The 16354-nt window shown below is 29.3% G+C and overlaps 1 protein-coding gene and 1 non-coding gene across 8 annotated transcripts in view; one reads left to right on the plus strand and one right to left on the minus strand.

Moving 5' to 3' along the window:
• Positions 1-16354, minus strand: part of LOC112683261 (RNA-binding protein Musashi homolog Rbp6) — a 433196-nt gene that overhangs the window by 81584 nt on the left and 335258 nt on the right. The window lies entirely within an intron of this gene.
• Positions 16058-16130, plus strand: Trnar-ucg. The gene has a single exon. It is a non-coding gene; the product is annotated as a tRNA-Arg (tRNA).

Below are 16354 nucleotides of genomic sequence, written 5' to 3' on the forward strand. Positions count from 1 at the left end.
TCATGAGATAAATTAAATATATATATTATATATCATTTTAAATATAAATTATTTTGCACAGTTCAGGAAACTCTTTAAGTTTAGTTTCGGCAAGATACTAAAATAAAAAATAAAAATATTAGTTGAATCAGATTATATGAATTTTTTGTTTTATTTAAAAGTTAAGGCTTGTATTTCTATGAATTTCAGAATCATTAGGTGCCCCTCCAGCAAAGTTTTACGGATTGATATGTCAAAGGGTTTTTCTAAAGTTTTAAGTTTTTGAAAGTTACACTAGATAAAAAATATCTATGGTTTTATTATACAAATAAATACGGTTATTTGGATAAATAAAATAAATAATAATATTAAAGGTATAAGAATTAATAAGAGACAAATTTCATATTAAGCCAGGTTTTTGTACAAATTTGTTTATTTAATGTCAACAGCTTTTGCATGTCCATTTACTAACAAGGGAGTCTATATAGTTATTTTTAACAGGTATATTTATTTATTATTGTTATTATTGTTTTTTCGCGTTTTTCCTGTAACCGATAGTTATTCTTGAACCGTACATTCGGATGTTTTCCCAAAGTGATACCCTTGTCAAAAAAAAAAAAAAATAAATAACAATAAGAATATATAAATCACTGATAATCAAACGTGTCTATACGACTGAAAATAAAATTTTGTGGACTTTTCTGCCAAAAACTCCCACATACCATAATTGTATGCCATCTTTAAACATTCCCATCTCATTCAAATCAATCCATATTTTTCCGGTCTTATATTTCATACACCCAAATATTTACCCGTACAGTTCAAAATATTCCTAGTTTGAAAAAAATCATGAACGAGGAATAATATTTATTAATTACACGAATCACTCAATGAAAAATCGATCATCAATGATCAAGAAAAATATTATATTATTTGGCATATAGATAGTCTAAAATTGTCTATATTTACCTACTACAAACATACTTAGACAAATGATTTCATTTCCACTTTTTAATTCATAAAAAAAAAGTGAATTTACAATGTAATATATTGTGTGGGTTAACCCGGCTGCATCCGAATTATGTCCCAAATTTAAAATTACCACACTAGTTGGGACCCGAATAATTTTAGGTACCACACTAGTTGGGTCACGAATTATTTTAGGCACTACACTAGTTGGGTCCCGGATTTTTAAAGGTACTACACTAGTTGGATCCTGAATTATTTTAGGTATACATTAGTTCCTGAATATTTTTTGGTAAGTACTACAATGTACTAACATTTTCCTTCCCATTTTAACAGGCTTAGAACTATAATCTATTTATAATTATCTATAATTTATTATTATATATTATTATCTATAATCTATTTAGACCATAGGACCATTTTTTTTTTAAATTTTATAATTTACAAAATATTTTTATATCATAGGATTGAAAAGTTAGTATAGTGTAATAAAAATATTATACAATAATAATAATACAATTTTAATATTTTTTATATTTTTACCAAAACAATTCTAATAATTTATATATTAATGGAAAAGAAACTATAAAAAACATTTTTAACCATACCTGTGGTCTAAATAGATCATAGATAGTTCTAATTTTATAAAATGGGAAGGAAAATGTTAGTACATTGTAGTACTTACCAAAAAATATTCAGGAACTAGTGTATACCTAAAATAATTCAGGATCCAACTAATGTAGTACCTATAAAAATCCGGTACCCAACTGGAATGCTCCGATTATGTGTATGATTCATACACATAATATATTATGATTCCAAATTGGATGTTGAATATGTCATATTAAAATCTACTATTACATACAATTTGGAAGATTATATATATTAAAATGATATTTTTAGTATGGGTTGCCGTTTGAAAAACAAATGTTGATGGTGGTTTACCTAATAAATATAAAGGTGAAAAATATTAAACAATTATATAATTAAAGAACAGTGTAGATCTAAAATTTTGAAAAAAAAAAAAAGAATTGGAAAACATGAATAGTTTTTGAGATAATGAGTGTCTTACGCTTGGTGAATCATCCTGTATATCTATGTATGTATATATATAGAATGTTGTTTTCGTATATTCAATAAGGGCACATAACAATTTTATAAAACCATATATATACTCTATACTATACAAAGGTAGGTGACCTGAATTCTAAAATAACAACACATATCCATGTTGTGAGAGCGAAGAAACCTTGTTGGTGTTGTAACCCTTAAATTTTATATTATTAAATAATTTTTTTTTTTGCACTGGCATGGATTCCGCTTAAGCTCTTTGACTAAAAAATAAATCCCAGACCAACCAACAATGATATATATATATATATATATATTTGTGTATTTAATGAATTTATATTAGTACTCGGGGTATTTTCATATTACGTTTTTTATTTTCAATTCTTATTAAACGTTACCATTACGGGTCTTTTCACAAACGTGGCATTTGAGCTGGACAAGGTTTTGTGTTTCGTACCACTTCTGCAACTGACAAGTTCCGTGCGACCAACTAAAACCCTTCTGCTTCATCCTCCGACCCAATAGTAACTATTATTACCATCACTACCATCATCCGGGCATCATTAATTATGTTCCTGTCCGTCACATTTCTCAGCAAAACTCTCTTCAGACAACGATGGAATACATTACTCGGACTGTAACTGATTTCAATCCACTCATTTTTCTCCGCCAGCAATTTTCGATTCCAGGGTTTACACGGTTTTTACACACGGAAAGTTTTTATTCCCTGTTTCTCCATTATTCTCTAAAAAAAAAAAATCATATTTCACGACACGCATTATGGTCCAGTAGCTGTTGCTACTGTTACTGGTGCTTCGTGTTCTTCACCCGTGTCATTTTTAAGTAATTTATTCTAAAATGAAATTTTTAACTTGAAAACTTGAGTTCTTAATAAAACTACACCATATATTCTCTATTTCTTTCTCTCTCTTCTTTAAAAGAACATTTAATTTTTTTAAAAAGGAGCAAAATTGTTTTATGACCGCTCATATAAATGTGCACTTGAATGGGATATATAAATCTACATAATTTCTTCTAGTTTTGAATGATCACATTTTTATTAGTATTTATTTACAGTATATTTAATATGCATCGTACAATATCGTAACAAAATATTTTTCAGGTCCTAATATATAATTGAATCATTTCTATCGATTTCTTAACTTTGAAAAACTATAAGGTGTAATTATTATTTTCTGCAGTAAATTCGCTGATCTAACCCTAATACGTGAATAAATCATCTTTGTGCCTATTTCTTCTTTATCGTTATACTAATGAAAATTAGCAGACTAAATTCAATCGCCATCAGACCCCTCATATTCCCGTACACCCGTATACCATTCTTTCACCAGCACATCCATTTCTAGACTTAAGGGATAGCGTGGTAGGGTCGTAGAATACAGTAACGATCACAGCCAACTACCAATACCTAAATTGTACTATATTATACTATCATACATATATATATATATATGAATGCGTTTTCCTTTCATAATCACTTATCTTTTGGACGGAAGATTTAACCACCAACACGTCATAATGTTAAAGTAAAGAGAGGGTGTTATGTCCTTTTGCCTTTCGCACCGAGATCATTGTCGGGGGATGCCCTTTAGGGATGGACGGAGCTATATGGGATTAAAACCTCGTCATTACTATGCTAATCTATGCTTATTTTCGACTCCCGGCATTTCGGTTTTAATTAATCACACTTCTGACATGACCAAAATAATATATTGCCCTATTTCGTAGTCACCAGACATTCGACCATGATAAGACTGATGTAAATATTATATTTTGGGTATTACCATTTGTTTACGATTTGCATTATTTTTTCTTATTTTAATAGAATTTGGATATTAATGCGGTTTATTTCAGAATAATTGGTCACGTATGCATTGAACAAATCATAGTTTCTTAGAATTATCAATAATATGAATTCAAAGATGTTTGTGATGTCACAAAATCATAACATTTTATAAATCGTTAATAATACTAATTATACGTTATTGTTAAATGGATATAATCGAATAATGACGTATATTTACGTATATTAGAGGTAAAATGTAATATTATCAATTGACAATTATATATAAAATCTTCTGCAATCAATGTAGTGTAAAGATAGATGGATTATATTCTTCTTTTAAATTTAAAAAGTATAAAAAATAATAATAATTTCGTGACAAAATAGCGGATTTTGAATTACACCCATGCTTTTAAATAAAAAAACACATGAGAGCATATATTGTTGTAAAGAGTTTAGAAAAAAAAATAGTTGAAAAATATAAAAAAAAAGTAAATAAAAATAAAAATTGAAACCTTCCGAGGGGTTTCACGTTGTGTACAGTCGAGTAAATTAGACGTTGCACGTAGATAGACGAGTAACGGCGGTGGGATCTAATAATAAAGATGAAACGGTTGAACAAGAGAAATAGGGATTGAAAAAGAAAAAAGCCTAAAATGCAATGTTATTATTGTGGATAGAGACTGGTAGTACACTAGTACCACTAAAACTCTGTACTAATACAACCACTACCACTACTACTACTAGTAGGTACGAGTATATTGCCGCTGCTGCTGCTTTTCCTGCTGACGATGCACTCGGCCGACTTGACAACGACAACGGCGACGCGTCTCGGATGATGATGGTACCCCAAGTACCTTCTCTCCCATCGTCATACACAACTGCCACTCGCCCGACCATGCTTCTACTTTACCATTCACCCACACAATTCCGTGACAGACGCTGCCGACAAAGTTTTGCCTTCCTCATTAGTGTCAGACCGAGTGAAAGCGGTTTATTCTTTTATCTCCGTCTAACCCCTTCGACCTCGTTCCCTGTCTTATCTTCTGTCTATCTATGCCGTAGCCACCACCACTCTTAACCCCTATTATCTTCACTACATCACCCTTCGCGTTCAAACCATAACTTCAACATTGCACAACTTTATTTCACTGAACATACGACAACGGAGACAAAAATTTTCAGACGACAGAAGAATATAATGGCGTTTACGTCAATCTATTCACATTACCGTAAGAATAGTTAAAAAAACAGTACACTTAAAAACGGATCTAAATACAGATTTTATAGGTAACAACCATTACGCATGATAAATCTATCCCTTAGTATCGGTCTAAAGAATTTATTTTTATAATTTTTTTTTATTTCAGCACAGCTAAATAATCATAAACTTTTAGTTTAGTTCTAATCTCAAAATCACCAACGTAAGCCTTTAAGCCGTAAACCGAAAATGTCACGAGTTAAATTTCACCGTCATCGTTCAACATCAACTCCAATCTATCTGAGAATAGAAACTTTTAAAACAATAATATTTACGTAATATTTTACTTAAAATTTTAGAATACGTGAGAATACTTAAAAAGTTATTGTGATATTATTATTTTACTTTCGATTCAAAAACTTTTTTTTCATGTACATTGAAAATATAATATCTAAACCTATATATTTTATTATAAATCTTTTATTTCTTAATATATCTTAGACATATTATGTTTATATATGTTAACGGCAATATGGATAATCCGGTATTTTGTAAAATATCAAAAATCACTCGGCAATATACATAATACGAGCTTTGCCTAGGTATTATGTATAATGCCATTGTGGAATAGGCAATATGAAGAAAACAAACAAAATTGGACTAACCTATTACTAACGATTTTACCTATTGTTTATCATAAATGTGCGTTCACGATTTAACGCAATAAAGATCAATGTTCCTTTATTACTATAATAATAATTCTGATATACAATATCGAACGTACTAATAATTTTATTAAAATATCGTAATTTTTTTCGTCATTTTCGTGTCTCGTTTTGTTATTGCAACCATGCATACGATTTATATGAAGTCAAATATTTATAAAAAAACTACAATTTTTTTTTTAAAAAATTTGACCACATATACTAGTTTTTTATCTTATGAACAGTATAATAATTTGATAAAAATTGAATCCACAAGAATTGGCCAAGGGTTTTTAAAATGTGTTTGTAAGACCAAGTGTCAAAATAAAAAGTGTATTGGCCTTAAAAATAATTTTATTTTTGCACTTCAAAATGTCACTTTTATACAACATATTATAATAAGTAAATAGTAGATTAAGTAAAATATTTATATATTAGTAATAATATAATAATACATAAAAATTAAATTTTGTCTGTAATATGACTAATAATGAATTATAACTATAAGAATCTTAATGTAATATAACATATAATTAAATGTTTTGTATTTTACCTGAAAAAAAATTGGCAATTTGTATTAATGCCTAGGTATTTTATAAAATACCTAGGTTATATGTAAAATAATATTGAAAATCATATGTTTTTTTTACATTTTCTAAAATGGGTCGGCAATTTGCATAATTCATTGGCATTTTGCAAAATACCTGAATTATCCATATTGTTAGATACATATATAATCATTCGTAAAAACTATCGTAAATTTCAAAATTATTACCTAGTTTTACTTAAATAACTATTAAACAGTTCAATAATTTAATATTTCTAAATTTATAACTTTCTAACGAAATACATTTTATTTCAATTATGATAGATTAAGAAAAATCTTTCAGTAATAATATAAATAGATTCTATAAATCACAGATGTAATATCTTTACTTAATTAAAACTATTGGATAAATTAATTATTTTTAATCCTGTTATTATGTCACCAAAACAAAGTGAGTTTATACAAATGAAACTAAGAAAACTTAACTACTCCGTCCGAAGATACTTATATCACTTGATGAATGGTAGAATTCGATAAGGAAAGTTGTTAACAGTAATTCAATTATTTTCAATTATAACTATTAATAGTTTAATTTTAAACTTAAAATCCCATATTCATTCCCAATTTGGATGGAATCAACGATAAATACTATCAACTTCAGTTATATAATTTTTATCATCGAATCTGTTAATTATATGAATATTTTTTAACATCAAGGAAATACTACTCTTGAGTAAACGATTATACTGAAAACCTATGAAATTGAAACAGTATTCTACAGACCACTGTATGGTACATACAATTAACAGGACTACCTATATGTAAGTAAACGCATTGACCGAACGGATAAGGTTAAAGCATTTAAATAAAAACGATGGGAAAAGCTTTAGGTGTCACCTATGAAAACAAATGCGGATAAAGACCTAAAACAACAGTTCTCTCTTAGAAGAGGAGTAGTGGGAAACCTTGCGTAAATATAAAACAAAACAAAAAAGTGCTCGTTTGCATAAAATACACTTCCTCCGAATGTTTTATATTCTACATTGCCATAAACAATACAATCGAATAAATTTCAGCGAATTGTTGTTGTCTAAATGAATTTAATAATCCTTAAAGTAACAACTCTGAAGAAAATAATAATAATGATAAATGAAAATAAATAAGCACTCAGAAGTACATCCATGTTTGGGTTTTCCTGTTGATTACGCGAAAGTCGACAAAATATTCACACACCATGGATACGTTTATTACTCGTATGAATAAACTATGCAGCAAATGTAACATATTTCAACCATTCCTTATATTATGTACCGTACAAACGTACATTTTTATAAAAATATTTATGAAGTTCATTTATAAATGTAAATTATACAATTAACAATTGCAAATATATGAATTGGTTCATAACACAAAATAATAACATCGGTAACTACTTTATGTATAAAAAATATAAATACGTCCTTGTGGACATACATAAAAATTCGTTCAACACTAGAATATATTCGATTTAAACAATAATTTTGTATTTTAAGTAGAAAACAAAATATTGTCTATTATAAATAATTCATTCTTTTTTTAATAGAAAAAATTCAAAAGATCGTAATAATAATAATAATTGTTACGAGAGAAATACGCGATAAACACAATAGAGGTACAAAAATTATTATTATTATTATTATTTCAACAAATGTTATTTCTATATGCTCTTATACTAAAGTTGATTCTTTGATGATATTTGATGACTTGATAAAGCTAAAAATAACATTTTGTATTTTTCAATCCACTACTATACCCGGGATTCGATATATTAGAAAAAGCTTTTAAAGAAACAAAATTTTATTAACAGTTTTTATTCCCTCTGACCATTGAACAATCGATGTCCGTCTTTGGAGAGTCCCTGTTGTATCTCACGAGGTCATATTTCATTTTTCAAATAAAAATAAAATGCATAAAAGGAACATCACTATATATGCATTAAATTATGTAACTCTCACAGAACGTGTTGTTATAAGTGCATGTTGTTAAGTGCAAACGATTTAAAAACAACATCGATATTCTATTCTATTCACAAAAGATCCATCGTTGAAGTTTTTTTTTGTCTCCAAACTGTAGCAATAACGTTTTTCAATTAATGTCATAAATAGAACTCGAAAATTGATGCTTTTTGCATTTTTTTTTTTTTTTTAAATTTTTAGGCGACGCTCTCCTGACCATAAATGTGTTTTATTAGCAAGTGCATCCGAATAACTAATTTTTGTTTAGCATTATTTTGTATTTTTTTGGTGATTATTACTTTTTACTTTGTTGACATTTTTAGGTCTTTTTCCTACATTTTTAGTCATTTTTAATGATTTGACACTAGTTCACAATATCATTTTTTGTCGACCATTATGCCGATAACTCAAGATTTGTCCATTTTTTCTCGTCGTTTTCGTTTTGTAATGATTAGTTAATACTCGTCTGCGTCCTATAATCACTTCAGTGGACGTGGAGACAAGTTTCTTAAAATATAAATATTTATAAACAGATAATCGCCATTCATTTACTTTTGACAACATCAAAAACGATATAACTGTACAATGCAATGATTTTGATTTTTGAGTAATTTGTAAGCTTTGATAAATTTATTAAACAAATATTTGTAATTATTTTATTTCATATTTTAAGGACATTTGTTGTTATTTTTATGTTATATTTTGAGTAATTTGTAAGTTTTATTAAATTTATATTGTACATTATGGTAAAATAGAAAAAATATTTAAAAATGCATTTTTATAAATTTAAAACAAATATTTATAATTTTTTTAGATCGTTTTTTGTCATATTTGCGCATATTTTTAGGTACTTTTTTAATGTTTTTAAGTTTATCAACTTCCAAACCCTAATCATAAACGATGATATAATATATATATGATATATAATTGTAACACTTTATCCAGTTTTAATGTTATTATTTATTCTACATTGATTGCCGATAACGTTAAAGAAAACCAAATAACACTAGTTTACTATTAGTGCGAATAACTATGTCACTTCAACGTACCGAAAAATCATAAGTCGTTTCACTTTTGTCGGGTTAGGTATTACGAAATTGTCATTTACCTCAGAACGATCACGACTTCCGGCAAAATGTGCGAGAATTACTATTTAGATGAGAAGTTTCGGGCCGGAACGGCCTAAGTCCTTGCGGGCCCGTCGGTTACGCGCGACACTACGGAAATTATATCGTAAGGCTCGCAGGGGTAATAACATGTAATGTGTAATAAACACGGGCGCGCAAGAACGGGGAAAGTTTTATGTGGGGAGGGTTGGTAGTTTATGGAACTCTGGGAAATTAAGTTTAACATTGAATATTCGAAACCGGGAATAATTGGAAAATACCAAATATTTTGACCTCTTCGTCAGAAACGCACAATAAAATATATAACAAACGAGAAACACCAGAGAACAAAAAAAAAAAAACAAAACCGTTTGATGATAACGTAATAATAGTATAGTTACTATACCTAGTATATAGTATAATAGTATAGTATGATTATGTTTTTCATGTTATGGAATTATATTTTGTTTTATTATCTGTATACCAATAATATGTTAGAACACATTACGATGTAATATCAAACGCATCGCAGTATTATCGATAAACCTAGAGTTAATAATTAAAGTAAGTTTATATTCCGTGTAAACAAACACGTAATTTCCGATTATTTTTTGACATCAAGACATCAAGTTCAATAACAACAAGCATACGGAGATACAATTTCAATGTGAAGTCGATGAACAACTTTAATTCCGACTCAAACTGATGTAATATTTTTTTTTTTAATGCAAAAATATGATGAAAAGTATCATCGACTTCAATATTCTAAAATTAATTTCCTTTTATTAATTGTGAATTAAGTATTAATATTTATATGAACATTAATCTCTGAACAAATAGAGACACACAATAACGCCTAGAAAAACATTTGTTTCCAGTTAGAATATTTTATCATAACAATTTAAATAATTCAAAAACGGAAGGTAGAAACCCATGAAAATGTAATGAAGAGAGAATTAAATTTTTTTCAATACAATATTTATTTTCAAACAATAGAAATGAGTTCAATGAAGGTTTTAAATGTTGTATTAAATAATAATTCTATTCGACTTTAGAACGCTTGGCTACGTCATACGGTTATAAATTTAAATTCTACATCAAATAAAATAAAAAAAATAGAAAAAATATATTTCCTATATGACAATGTATGATATATATTAAAATTGGTTAGTTGACCCTCAGAATCGTGGTATTGAACCAGTTAATTTTTGTGTGATAATTTTTTGTTGTTACAATTAAAAAAAAAAAAAAAAATTAAAAACAATAATCCCTCCGAGTAACCATAAATTCGGTTATCTGACAATAGTAATTAGTGATTACACCGGTTGTGTAGTCGTCAAACACAAAATAGTGGTTAAAAAGAATAAGTACGCGATAGAAATCGCAAGATTCATTTTACATATTAATATTTTTACATGTGAACGCAATCCCTGGCGGATAATTATCGTCGTACAAACTGTATGGTGCGCATATATTTCATGTACGCGCGTACAAGCGTCTAGGGAAAAGAAGTTATGGAAAATAGATCTTAAACACGTACTGAATGTGGTTTAGGTGTATTACAGTTTAATATAATAAATAATTATATAGTGTACGCATCACAAGCGTGCAGTGTTTACTGTATAATAATTGCGGCGTGAAGTTTTGAGTGAGCCGATTTACAACTCTCTTCGTCGCCACAATAATACACACATTTATATATATATATATATATACTTATAGTTATTCGTGTCTTCTACAGATCAGTTTATTATAATATTTTGCTGAGTGTTCAGTAGACATCGTTAATAATAAAATCGGTTGTAGTAGTGTGTTCAGGATGTTATGATTTGTATGTAGAATCGATGCAATGGTTCCGGTTTTAATACAATAATATAATACTACTAATATCGTTTATGGTGATATTTATTTTGACAAAATCGAAAAGAGTATTTGTATTATCCTTTGGTGACAAAAAAAAAAAAAAAACGTAAGCCTACAGATGACTCGCACGATTTATTAAGACTCACTGAACGATTTTACAATAGATGAATAATAACTAATTTATCTTTATTTATTTATTTTTTTTTTACAGTCCTTGTAATAGCAATTATATAAGTCAAACATATAGTATACATTTCTGCGTACAGTTTTTCTTGTTGAAATTATTTTCAAATGTTGGTTGCGTATTACGATCCAATTTTATGTGTATGGTCTCTTGAATTTCGTTATTATAAAAGATTTCTACCGCAGTACGTAATGTAATGATATATAAATGCAATTTGCATACACGGATTGAACGGGTGAAATGTATTCGTTTCCGGTTTTCTGCGTTAGCTCATTTGTATAGATATAGAGGGTTTCAGTGCGGCTCTCGCGGGGTCGGCCGTGAGTACAAGATAACGGCAACGGGATTTCGTTATAAACATGTACAAAAAAAATATGTATAATACATACGTGTATACGACGTAGGAAATCGTGTTTTTGCGCTCGTGTGCGTGATCCCTCGTCCGGAACAGCAAGTGGGCCCTGCGGCAACTATTTGTAACCTTACACGTTGTAACGGCCGAACGCCATAACTCACCTGCGTGTGTCCGGTTATCGCCTCGTTCCAGTAAAAACTTTAAAAGTGTTGGTTACCACGCGGTGAAAAATAACCGTCGCCCCGCACGCGCCACGTCACCGAGAAATCGATGATGCCCGCGCGCCACCGATGGTAATAAGAACGCGCGTATTCTGCGGACTAAACGCGGGGTACAGGCAGAACCGAGCGATAAAGTATTGCGATAATATTCGGAATGGATAAAACAAAAAAAACAAAACAAAAAAAAAATGTACAATGATACGTAATATTTTTTTGCGAATCCGGACACCGACAGCAACTGTACTCGTGTGTTGGGTGAAGGTCAACGCACCGTTATCCGCGGTTGAACCATAGAACACTTTCCAACGCATCATACAAGTATGTATTTATAAAACACTCATTTTATGGTGATTTAGGTTGTAATTGTAGCACACTCAATGTCGGTTTAATATTTTAGAAACATAAAATAACCCCATAAAATTTAGTTTTTATAAACGTTAATGAAAATTACCGTTCGAAAGAGAAAAATAGTGTATTTTTAATACTGCAGTGGGGAAAATAATAATTGGATAACAACATGAAAATGGTCAATTATACATCATCTTGTGTCAGCAAAATAATGTACATTGTTCGAACTCGGTTGTTTTTTAATGTACTATTCAAAGATCTACAATTTACAATACGACTCGTGTTAAAATTGTTTACGATACAAGCGAGAAACAATAATTTTAACTTCACTAACATTCTACTACTTTCCTACTTTCTTGCAGAATATACGTATATAAATTAATATTATCAATTCTACATTTCGAAGTTTATTTCAAACACATAGTTTGTATGTTTTTAATTGTTATTTACTGTTGTCGACTATTTAGTAGATTAGTAATAGCTGTAGTAGTAGTAGTAGTAGTAGTAGTATGATATATATTTTTTCAGAAAATGTATGACATTTATGTTTAGTGTTAAACGGAAAAAAATGTGTCTAATACTCGGATTCATTTATCTGAAAAATATTCGGAAACGTGTCGGTCGAAATTGTGAATCTGCGGGACTTTAGAAATTGGAGAAAAAATCTATATTATCACACATGTAATATAAATGTGTTTTGTACGAGCATTCGTATATGAGTACATACACGTACGCGTTCTATACCACAAAAATATCCTCAAAATTCTCGAGTTGTTTGCGGCACGATTATCCTTGGGATATTATTAGTACAGTCACTATGACTCACCCTTCTCCGCAATTCTGTAGGCGTACTAGAAGCACAAGGTTATAACATATATATTTATATATATATATATATATACACGGTTTATGATTTATGGTCTACCCCGAATGCATGGAAGTATTTTTCGCACACTCGTAACGAGTAATACTATAAATACAAAGAACACACACCACCACACGCGCGTGCACCCAATGATCTGTATATATATATATATTTATATATAACACTACTGCTGCCGCCCACGCTATAGAAGGGTAGATGGGTGGGTATGCTGTTTTGTGAATCTCTTAAACATTCTTCTCGAAAGTCGTTTACGAGAGAATTCTATTCTCCGGCACAATAATAACACAGGTAGCCGCCACCACCGGCGCGCTGGCGTTACATTCGTGTTGATTTATTATATTACACTTTAACACTTATCTACTACATGGGGTCGGCAATAATGAGATGTTGGAAAATAATGTTATGACACGACAGTAAAACGCTCGACATGATAATATAATGTATTCACGTTCTTCACGTAACGATAATTTCGAACGGACGTGACGGATGTGCGGGTGGTGTGTGTGGATGCGTATGTTAATATATTAATGGCGTGCATAGACATCGCGATATTGTAATAATATATATATAAATTTGGATCGACAGTCGACCTTTTAACTGTAATAAAATCCTAGGTCGTACATGAATATCGCTAATATTTGGCAGTTGAACTACGCTCTGAACGCAGCATATAGTGGAGAAAAATGTGTAATTGTCGATTACTAGTGTATTTAGTGCCAAATAAAATTGAGGCACATTTAAATGAAGTCAATATAAATCAGTATCAAAATTAATCATTAAAATTTATTAGGTGTAATCATTTAATATTATAAATGTATTATAATTCAAATGTGAATGGACATATTTACAAATGTTATGATATAGTCAATGAAATATATTACCACTTAATAAAAATTCGGTTATCACAGTCTCGTGAATAAACGAATTCCATATGAGATACCTATTTAGAAAATTATTTTATATAGTTTGACTTTTAAATAATTTAATTTTAATTTTTATCTTTGACAGGCTTGAACTTTTTTTATTATTCCATACAATATATACAATTTAGTATAATAAGCATACGTAGGGTTAAGATTTACAAAAACTTGGAAAATTGGGTGGAGAAGCCGTCCACTGATGACACTTCAATTTTTGGTTTATTTTTTTTATGATTAATCAAGAAGTAGGTCGCGACGCCATTTCCTTTTCAATATTTTAGGTGGGTTTCCAGGTATAGGATTGGAATGATTTTTTTGCTAGAGAAGGCTTGAAATTAAAATTAAATTGAATTAATTGAGTCTCTGGTTTAGTATTGCATATTAATGCTTCACAATACCTTAAAATGTGTTGTCAGGGACGATCTCAAAAAGAAAAAAATCATGGGGTGGTGGCGTGTAATCTTCAAAATTGCCGACTAAAATTTAAAAAATATAAAAATTATCATAACACATTTACATTTTATAGTTATAAATTTTAAACGATTTCAATTAAGTACTTATCTACAAAATGATCATTATATGAAGACACAATATTTTCTATGTTTTTAATAACATATTGATAATTCCAGATCCATTACACTAAATTAAATAGGCTTCAATATTTTTACAACTAAACATATTATTGTATATTTGTTGTTGTCGGTGCAAAACCTAAATAATAGATCAATAAACTAATAGCCAATCCACATTATGGATTATCTGTAATATTATCTACTATTTAGACGGCGACAGTGATAATAACCTGATGACGGTTGTGCAGTCGTTAGTGTATGTTCATTTTATTTTTTTTCACGTATATACTTGTTCATTGTTTTATTCATTATTAAAGAGCATTATTTTAATTAAATTTATCAACAAATTTTAATTTTAGTTTTTTTTCCTGCACCAGCTGAATTTGAGAAATTAGACAAATTATGTCCCGACAATTTTTTGTAGACAATGAAGAGTTATTATTCCATTTAATTGATTATTTTGAAGATACGTGGATTAGGAAACTATTTAAGAGAAATATACGACGCCTTCTATTATTTTATTTAAAATTATGGAATCAATACGATGCTACATAAGCATTTTACCTATATACAAATAATAATATTAAAGGTTGGCATGAACATTCTCTCGTCTTTATTAACTGCGTTTCATCTCACCATATGGCGACTTATAGATGTACTTAAAAAAAAAAAAAATACTTTATTGAAGTAAAAGTTAATCAATTTATAGCTGAACAGAAACCTCCAGCAAAAAAAGAAGAAATATCGAGTTATTGATAGATGTATAGAAAATATTGTGTCTGTACATAACAAATATGATAGGTATAGGATATTAATTGGAATCGCTCATAATTTAGATCTACAACATTAAAATGTTATATATGTTGTATATTATATGTTATATGTAAATATATGTTTATAATAAATTCAAACTATAAAATAATTCAAAATTTCTTACAAGTTAGTATAAATATAATATGAACGGAGAATGACCTCATACCGTAATATATATATAAATATGTAAAATAGTGATGATCTAACTATTTAAATATAAGATCTATAATAAATATTAAAATTTTGTCAATTTTATAAACCTAATAAGTCTATTGCTTTATTAATTTTTATGTTAAGAAAAGGAAAAATTGATAAATTCAAAAAACAATTTACATGTATTTAATTTTAAATGTACTGTATATAGGTAAGTAAATAAAATAAGATCGTAGACATTTTACACTGAAACGAAAATTAAACAGGTATAAATTATAAGAAGAATCATAATATTACATAAAAGGTATACAATTATCGACTCAATTTTGAAAATTTTAACTGTAAAATTATTATCCACTACACGTATCGGATCCCTGTGGCGCAGTGGAAAGCGTACTGGACTTCGGATCCAGGGGTCGTGGGTTCGACCCCCACCAGGGATGTGGCCAAAATATATTTTTTTTTCTATAATCGAATTTATCATCACAATCATCTTCACAATAGATGTATCGCAACCAGACGCCAACCCCCCTTGCAGCTGCACGACCTTCGAGCACTAGACCTACGGTGTACTGCGCGACGGCAACATACCGCCGACGAGACCACACCTGTCACCCATAATAAACCGGTTTATTACATTTTATTTTGATGTAAGCCAGTCATAATT

This window comes from Sipha flava, unplaced genomic scaffold, assembly GCF_003268045.1.
Source record: "Sipha flava isolate LNK unplaced genomic scaffold, YSA_version1 222_pilon_pilon, whole genome shotgun sequence".
Taxonomy (NCBI): Eukaryota; Metazoa; Arthropoda; class Insecta; order Hemiptera; family Aphididae; genus Sipha; species Sipha flava.